This window comes from Pistacia vera, unplaced genomic scaffold, assembly GCF_008641045.1.
Source record: "Pistacia vera cultivar Batoury unplaced genomic scaffold, PisVer_v2 Contig29, whole genome shotgun sequence".
NCBI lineage: Eukaryota > Viridiplantae > Streptophyta > Magnoliopsida > Sapindales > Anacardiaceae > Pistacia > Pistacia vera.
In genome coordinates, this window is record NW_022196101.1 from 408,237 (window position 1) to 417,905 (window position 9,669).

General features: G+C 35.0%; 2 non-coding genes across 2 annotated transcripts; one reads left to right on the forward strand and one right to left on the reverse strand.

Annotated features, from left to right (window-relative positions):
- Positions 1-5,558: 5,558 nt before the first annotated feature.
- LOC116134644 lies at positions 5,559-5,665 on the forward strand. Its single transcript, XR_004128778.1, has one exon. It is a non-coding gene; the product is annotated as a small nucleolar RNA R71 (small nucleolar RNA).
- Positions 5,666-8,960: 3,295 nt separating this feature from the next.
- On the reverse strand, positions 8,961-9,067 carry LOC116134641. The gene has a single exon (XR_004128775.1). It is a non-coding gene; the product is annotated as a small nucleolar RNA R71 (small nucleolar RNA).
- Positions 9,068-9,669: the final 602 nt, after the last annotated feature.

Genomic DNA, 9,669 nt, shown 5'->3' on the forward strand with positions numbered 1-9,669 from the left:
GTTTGTTTCTAATCATCACAAATTCTCTTGCCAACATTGTCTTTCATCCGAATATTATTTTTAAGCTTTTATGCCCTAAAAACAAAACAAAAATACCCGTGAAAGTGCATTTATGAAACAATTAAGTTAATTCATACAAATTAACCCTAATTTTACACAAACGATGCCTATAAACCACTAAGTATAAGTGCATTTTCAAGCACTTATCACAAGCCTTAACTAGCTTCTTGCTAGTCCCTAGCAAGATAAGCTATCTAAAGATGTATTCTAGTCTAAAAACAAAATAAAATCTAATCCTAAATCAACCTAAATCACTTTCATAGATTGTCATGGTTGCATTTAGCATATGCAACAAGCCTTAAACCCCTAGGTGGATGAGTTTTAGTCTCATGAGTGTTTCTAGCAATGATACTCACAAACATCCTATTGAACCTAACCTAGACTCAAAACAAAACAAACAAAAACAAAACATTAGTTTTTGGATAAACATTCGTCCAAAAGAAAAATGTATACAACACATAACATAGAGAATAATTAAATATCACCCAAGCCCAAAGATAATTCAAACATCAATTCCATTTTTGTTATCAAATCTCACACATCCAACAAATCACAAAACCGAATGATGGCATGTGCAAACTTCACAAACAAAGAACTGGTCTCACATTTTGAAAAATAAAGCATAAATTATAGATTCAAATTCCATAGGCTCACTTTTCAAACTACTCTCCACAAATGTAGAATGATCATGCTACCTTGGATCAATAGGTCTTTATTAAGTTGGTAACATTAGGCTAGGGTATGGGGTTATGAAAGAATGGAAATGATATAAGCAAACATAAGAGACTCAATCTCATCTTTTAAACACCTTCCTTCAAGCATCACCATTCTCCTTTACACCAAACCTTTCACCCTTCATCAAAATTTCTCACAAGATAAACAAATTTATTGCATCATTCATACTTTGCAATATTTCTCAATATTTTCCTTTTTCTTTCCTTTCTTTTCTTCTTCTTCTTCTTCTTTTTTTTTTTTTTTTAATTCTTTCTTCTTTTTTTTCTATTGCCATAACTTTTAACAATATCAGCAATGTTTTTTTTCATCTTTTTTTTTTTTCATTAAGAATAAATAAAAGAAAGCTAAAAATGCTACCCCACAACTTGATTAAAAAGCACTCCTCAACCCCCAACCTATTCTTTTGAACACATTTGGAATAAGTTGGCAATTTCCATGACCTTCCACCCTTACTCCTCTAATTGCTCTCACTAATCTTGTTTATATTAAGTCTCTTAAAAAAAGTTAAGGGTAGAAATGTGTTTTTGGCTCAAAATAATGGTGGGTTAACGTGGGTTATATGAAAGAAAATCAGGGCTAAAAACTGTTTTTAATAATGGCTCAAAAGGGGTTACTAGCGATAATTTAAATAAAGGGTTGGCTTGAAAGGCTCAAATGATCTAAAGATAAGCCTAAATTTTTTCCTAAGTAATGTTTATTCTAGGATTTGGTCTCATGTAGTTTCCAAATGAGTTCTAGAATTTGTTGAGATCGCAAAAATGTTTATGAAAATTCACACACAACAAACATCACCACGCCTTAAGACTAACCAACCAAATCATACCACATAGCTTGAGAGTCTCAAACTAGATGAAATTAATTATTTGAAATCACCCTTAAACCTAAGCAACATTGTAATGACTCTTTCTAACTTATATACTTGGGAAATATAATACACTAAAAACACATAAAAATATTAGTAAAAGATAATGGGCCCGAAAATTTCTTTACTTTACATATAAAATTCTTTACATTAATAAAAGTCTCATGTACATAAACTCAAAAATAGTAGACAGTGGTGCCATTTCCCTCCGCCTCTCGATGCCCATCCGATCGCTTCTCACATATTTCCTGCAAAAACAAAGAAATCAATAGAGTGAGCACTAATTGCTCAGTAAGTAAATCCACTATAATAGCCTTTTCTCTCTGTTGCTCACATTCTAATTTCTTTCCTTACATGACTCTTCTATGTTCTTTACCTATTTTTCTCTATTCTTATATCTCTATTCTTTCTTTCTTTCTTTCTAATTTCTTAATACTTCTTCTTTCCTTCTTTCTTTCTAATTTCTCACTACTCATGGTAGTAGGCATAATGCCATGCATAAGTGTGATGCACATGTACAAATGCAAGAAGTGCTCATTTTCTTTTTTGTTTTCTATTCTTTCTCTTCTTTCTTTTCTTCTCTTATGCTTTCTTATTCTTATTCTTATTCTTTCTTCCTTATTCTTTTTCTTTCTTTCTTATTTTTTGTCAATCAGACTCGGTTGAGGCATGGATTCGGAACCCTGGCCGTGTGTGTATTCTTCTTTCTTGGGTACAACCCTCATCCACATGCACTCTTACGGGCTATACCAATTCTTCTTCTTATTCTTAGGCCGCTCACTGAAGGTGGCGTGCATGTGGGGAAATTCTTCTTGTCACTCACGGGTTCCCTATCGCAACAACTTGTTCTCTTCTTCTTTTAGAGCATTCTTTAATAACTTTTTTTTCTTTCTCTTTATTCTTTAAATTCTCGTACATATGTATATGATGTATGTAGAGGGCTCATGCTCATTATTCTTTCTAAATGCAAATGTTTAAATGCAAGGATAACATGTAGCATAGAAATAAGTTTCTCTCTACCATCTACAAACTCATGTCAATTCATAAATGAATAAAACTCATGCATACACTTCTCTTGGACATTTCATCAAACATATTGCATGCATAATCAAACTCTAATTTGGCTACAATTATATCTCTTTCTCAAGACATTAATATTTGGAGTAAAACTCGCTTAAACAATTAATAAACCTGTCCAAAAAAATACACTCCCAAAAATTCTACTCAACTCTTTCTAACTTCAACCAAACTTCAGTTAATCATCATACAAACAAAACCACTTCTCATGGCTAAATTCTACTCATCAATAATCATCAAACTCACCAATAATTCATCAATTTCATCAACAATTCTCAAAATCATAAGCATATACATGTATGTAAAATCTCTACACACTTGATTTCTCAAATCATAACTTGGGTTGGATTTACTAATTACCTTGTGCTTGAGTAATTCCACTAGAATCTCTCTTTCTTTGGTAGACTTGTTCTTTCTCTAAAACCCTAAGCATAAACACTATAAGAATTCAACACTTCTAAAAATTAATCTCACATCTATTGCAAGAATTCTTACCTTTGGGTGCTTAGGATAAAATCTCTACCAAAACCCAACCAAAAGCCCTCTAAAATCCCTTGGAAATTTGATGAAGAGATGAGAGAAATTGAGAGTGAAGATGGCGTGAGAGGGAGTAGAGAATGATAGGGTCTTTGTGCTTGAACCCTTAATATCTCATATTAATAGGCATACTTTCCCATTTTGCCCTTGCACTTTCTTGAAAATTTCATCTTTGTCCTTTAGTCAATTACAAAAATGCCCTCATCACCATTGCATTCTCCATAAAATTTCCTTACTTTTCATTCCCCACATTTTCAACTAATTAGGGGTAGAATGGTCATTTTTCCCTTAAGGAAGTTTCTCTAGAATTTTCTCAAAAATTCCAGCCAGTTCTTTGCCTCAGCGAAAAACTCCAGAGAATTCTTTGCCCCGGCGAAGTCTGAAATTTCTGACACACAAATTTGGGCAGAAAGTCCATTACCGCGGCGACAAAATTCCCTTACTGCAGCGAAGTTTGCAAATGTCGATTTTTTTTCAATCTTTCTCCTTGAAATAAGCAAAACTAAGGGAATAAAGGCATAAATAAGTTACGTACCTCAATGTGGGCTTTACAAACATTTAACGTCTTCTTAAACATTACATGTCATCACAATTATATTCATATCATTGACATACAAATTAATCTGAAAAACTAAACAATTAATCCTAAAAACATGCAAAAACTTAAAAAAAAAAAAAAAATTACCCAAATTTATATCTTTAACAAAACAAATAAATAACTAGGAACAATTTCCTCACCCCCAACCTAATATCTACATTGTCCCTAATGTAGCAAAAAGAAAAAGGAGAAAAGGAAACAAAAAGTTACCACCCTTTTTAATATCGAAGTGTGTAGACACGTGAAAGTTTGATCCCTACTCTCGTTTCGTTCCATCATCTATATCAAATTCTATTGAAAACAAAGAGATATAAGGTGTACCTCAAGGCAACACTAATCACTAGTTAAATATATGAATTAGAGTAGCAAAACACAAAATAAACAACATCTAAAAGAAAAAAGAAAAATAAAAATAAAAGGAAAACAACAAAAACAAGACCAATGGGTTGCCTCCCATGTAGCATTTAGTTAACGTCCTTAGCTCGATGTCATCACTTTCTTAACCATATTCTCCCATGTATTTAAAGAGTTTCAGAGGAGGTCTAAGCTCCAAATTAGGGGCCTGCACAATGGAAGGTGGAAGCTTCTCATTAGATGTAGGAAGAGAAATAGAAGAAAGATCATACCTTGGATTTATTTTCGGAAGAAAATCACGTAATGCAACAATCTCTTCTATTTCCTTTCCCATGCCAATGTCTTTTTTAGACTTTTTAGATTCCTCGACTAACAAACCATTTCGAATTGCAACACCTAGTGGATCTTTACTCTTGAGCTCGAACATTTGCTTAGGTAGCTATTTTGCTTCTTTGGAGTCAATGGTCTTATCTCCCTCATTATTGGTCTTTTTCTCTCCATCTTGAATCAACTCATCCTTAGTCACTTCGATATTGATCGGTTTCTTATGAGCTTCTTCAAATTGTGTCTCATTTCTCAATGTTATAACACTAACATTCTCCCTAAGGTTGACCACGATTTGAGAAGAAGTTTACCACATCCTTGTGACTCTAGTCTTCCAATAGTAATAGCCAATTTACTGACTTGATTCTCCAAATTCTTGATTGATGTCTTCGTATCTTGTTGGAACTTGAGAGTCTCTTTTGGGAATTGAAGAGTGCTAGTGGCTAATGAATTTACTAAGTCCTCTAAAGACTTACCTTGAGCTTGGGGAGCATTTTGAGGCCTTGGTATGGTTATGAGGTTCTTTGATAAGGAAATTCTAGTGGATTATAAAGGGTAGTAGCTTGGTGGTTTCCCAAATAGTTAAGGTTGGGGTAACCGCTCCATTCCGAAATGTAGGTGTTGGAGAAAGGTTCATACCTCTGCCTTTGCTATCCTTGAAATCCTCCCACAGTAAAATCTTAAAGAATAAGGCATATGTGGGTAAGATGTCCAACTGTTGAGCATATCTCACATGGTTTAACTTGTCCAACTACCAATTGTTGCACAAGTGTTGTCAAGGTACTCAATTGTTGCTCAATATTGGTGGGCGTACTCACTTCATTTACCCTCTTCGGTGGTGGATCGAATCGTACACTAAATTGTTCAGAGTTGACAGCCATGGTTGCAATCAAATTTCTTGGTTCCCCATGAGTTTTATTAACTGAAGCTCCACCATTTGCCATGTGAATCATGCTCATCTCGATAAGCATCAGTCCCTTATAAAAGTATTGAAGTATAAATTGCTCACTTATTTCATGATGAGGACAACTAGCACATAACTTCTTGAATCTTTCCCAATACTCATACAAAGTCTCCTCATTGTACTAGCAAATACCACAAATTTATTTCCTAATAAGAGTAGCCCTAGATGCAGGAAAATATTTCTCCAAAAAGAGTCCCTTCATTTCATTCCAACTATTTATGGTCTCAGGTGGTAGATAGTAACACCACTCCTTAGTGCTATCCACTAAAGAGAATGGGAATGCCTAAGGTTAACTTGCTCCTAAGTCGTTCCATTGATTTCATGCTCGAACATATCACATGGAATTCCTTAATATGCTTGTCTGGATCCTCTCTCGCTAATCCTCTAAAAGTAGGTAGAAGATGAATCATTCTAGATTTGAGCTTAAAAGCTCCGCTCGTATCATTGTAACAAATGCACAAAGGTTCTTCATCCAAAGACAATGCAACCATCTCCTTTAGCGTAAGGTTAACCATCTCCTTGTGATTGGAATTAAAAAAAAAAACCAAATAAAACAATTAAAATTGAAAAATAAATAAAAACTAATAAAAAGTTAATTAAAGAAAAGTCTCCGACGACATGGCGCCAAAATTTTGATGTGTACAAAAGCAACACCTAATTTTACCTCACCTAAAATCTCTAGCAATGTTGTGTAGCAGTACAAAGCAAGTAAGGGTCTTTCCCACATAAGACTTTTCTACTTAACTAATTACCTACTTAAATAGGGGGTTTCTATGATTAGATAGAAAATTAAAAACAACTATTTAAACAAGTAATCAGAAACAAGTAACATAATTATAGAAGTGAGAGAATATGAGATAAATTGGATTGAAGGATTATTTGCCACCGCTAAATATGTAATGCAAATCAACAAAAACACTCTTTTGACTTTCTACCCTCTTGATTTCATCATCTCAAAAAATACCAACATTGATAAGTTCCATCTCTCCTTACTAAGTCGTTGGATTAGGCACGGTCGTAATCTAATTCCCTATTTATTAAATAACCTAGTATACGATCTCTAGATTCAAAGTAATAAAAGCACTAAGACATGATAGACTACTAAATCAAGGCTAAACTCATATGGTTGGTTTAGTTATTGTAATAACTGCTTCATACTAGGATACTCATAGAAATACATCAAGTAAATATATTTATATTAGCAAAAGTAAATGGGCCCAAATTTTTCTTTTAATACATTTAATCATTCTTTATGCAAAGTAAGGCATCATTAATAAAAGTTATCAAAAACAGTGGACAGTGTAGCTATTACTCCTCACTTGCCGACGCCCATCCGACCGCGTCCTCACCTAGATCCTGCAAACACAAAGAAAAACAATGGGTTGAGAACAAAATAATGCTCAGTAAGTAAATCCTCTACTCGTCTAATGATAATCCGTGGATTATATAGTTTTCATTAGACTTTTTAAACGGATTTCAGGTACTTTCTGATGCATTTTGACCTAAATTGTTGCTTAATTCTTTACATTTTGAGCAAATAAGGACAAAATTGGAAGTTTTTGACTCAGAAGTTAGCGGACCTCAGAAGTTAGGAGAGTTCTGAAGCGGGATAAAGCACGATGAGGCTTGTTCCAAAGAGAAAGCACCGAGAATCGAAGAATCAAGCGAAGATGCAAGTAGAGTGGCAGTTCTGTAATTTTAGAACTTTTCAAGAAGCTTCGCCTTGGCGAAGACTTGTCCTTTGCCACGACGAAGTACGCCAGACATGAACAAGTCTGCTTCTCTTCGCCGCGGCGACAGTCGTAATTTTCAGTTTTGTAAAACGCACAATTTTACTTTGTGCAGGTTTTTCTGAGAAATTTGGGGTGAGGTATAAAAGAAACACTTAATCTTTTTGCCCTAGGTCGTCGAGGAAGTAGGGTTAGCAACTTTTGCATTGTTTTTTATTTATCTTGGAGAGATTCAGCGATTAGAAGGGGGAAGATTGGATTTTGAACCAAGGGATTCATCATTTGGGGAGATTTCTTGTCCTCTCTCTTACTGTTCATTATGTTGAACTTCATTATTATCATTTTTCTTATTTGTAGTGTTAATTTAGCTATGAACTAACCCATCTTGGGTTAGGGTTTTGATTGTAATTCGGATTTCTAATGGGTTAAGTTATTTATCATGTTATGTTCATATGACTATGCTTTGATTGTGTGTTTACTCTGAGTTTTAAATGTTTTATGTGAGGAACATGATGAGATTGAGAAGTAATTCATGTTAGGCTTCTTGGGTAATCACCATTATAGTATTGGATGCTAGAGATAGATTCAAGAATTAATGAAATCATTGTAGGATTCTTGTGCTTAATGAGTTTGGAATTGTTGACCTTCAAATTGTTGGGTGCGGAAGGTTAAAAAGGAAGAATAGGAAAACATAGCCTGAGAAGGTATGTTTAATACCTTAGTGAGTTCGGTTTACAACCAATGCATATGAATGTGAATGTAGTGTAATTTTTAGGTTTAACTCATAAAATCTGAATGAAGTCAAAACCCTACCCTTTTTATTTGAATTGATTTTTATCCATGATTTTCATCTTGCATTCATAGTTAACTTTAGTTTAAAATTTATTGTTCAGTTTAATTAGAAATAGCTCCCATCAATCCAAAGATTTCGGCTGCTCCAACTTGAAAACGGTAGAACACTTAGTGGTTAGCTAACAATCCTCGTGGGAACGATACTCACTCATCATTATATTACTTGTGCGATTAGTATACTTACTACATATTGCATGTTGTAGGAAACACGCATCAAGTTTTTGGCGCCGTTGCCAGGTATTTGTTTTAAGTTAACATTGAGTCTGTCTATAGTTAGCTAGATTGGAGTTTTTATTTTTGTTTTTAATTTTCAGTTGTTTTGTGATCTCACTTTCTTTCAATTCTGTCTTTGCAGTTTATGCGAAGAACAAGATGTCAATCAGTGGTTCCTGTTGATCCTGAGATCGAGAGAATCGTTAGATGACATAACAGAGAGAGAAGAGAAAGAGAGGATTTAGTTGTAGAAGCAGAAGAAATAGTTGTTGAAATGGCTAAACCAGAAAACAGGACACTGAGGGAATTTTCAGTTCCCACAGTGAATGGTAGTGGGTCGAGTATTACTAGACCTATGGTGCAAGCAAACAACTTCGAGATCAAGCCGACAATCATCCAGATGATCCAGCAGTTGGTTAGATTTAATGGTGATTTGAAGGAAGATCCGAATCAGCACATTGCAAATTTCTTGGAAATTTGTGACACCTTCAAATCGAACGGAGTGTCGGATGACACTATTAGGCTGCGGTTATTCCCATTCTCATTGGGAGATAAAGCCAAGGGGTGGTTAATGACATTACCATCGGGAACTATAACAACTTGGAATGATCTAGCATAGAAATTCCTTACCAAGTTCTTTCCTCCAGCTAAATCAAATTGAGAAATGATATCACATCATTTCTACAAGATGATTCTGAGTCATTGTATGAGGCTTGGGAGAGATACAAGGAGTTAATGAGGAAATGTCCATACCATGGGTTGCCAGTTTGGCTTCAAGTCCAAACTTTCTACAATGGATTGATGGGTAATGTGCAAACCATGGTGGATGCGGCTTCATGAGGCGCCTTGCAGAATAAGACACCAGAAGAGGCCTATGAGTTGCTTGAGGTTTTGGCAAGCAACAACTATCAAAGACCAAATGAGAGAGCAACAACAAGGAAATCTTTGGGTCTTCATGAAGTTGATACCTTCACAGCTATCTCAGCCCAACTCACTGCATTGCAAAAATAGTTGGGAACTATGCAGGTAAACTCTATACAAGCACCTCAATTAACATGTGATTTTTGTGTAGGAAACCATGTGAGCAACGAGTGTCAAGTTGGGAACACATTTGCTTCGTCATCTTTATCAACGGACCAAGTGAATTACTTGGCAGGAAATCAGAGACAACCAAACAACCCATACTCTAACACATACAACCCAGGGTGGAGAAATCATCCAAATCTGGCTTGGGGAAATCAGAACCAGCAAAATAACCAATGGAACCAAAGGACAGTTCCAAATAACCAACCAAGGGTGACTAATCAACTGGGAGATCAAAGAGTGACGAAGTTGGAAGATATGTTTGGGAAATTTAAGCAGG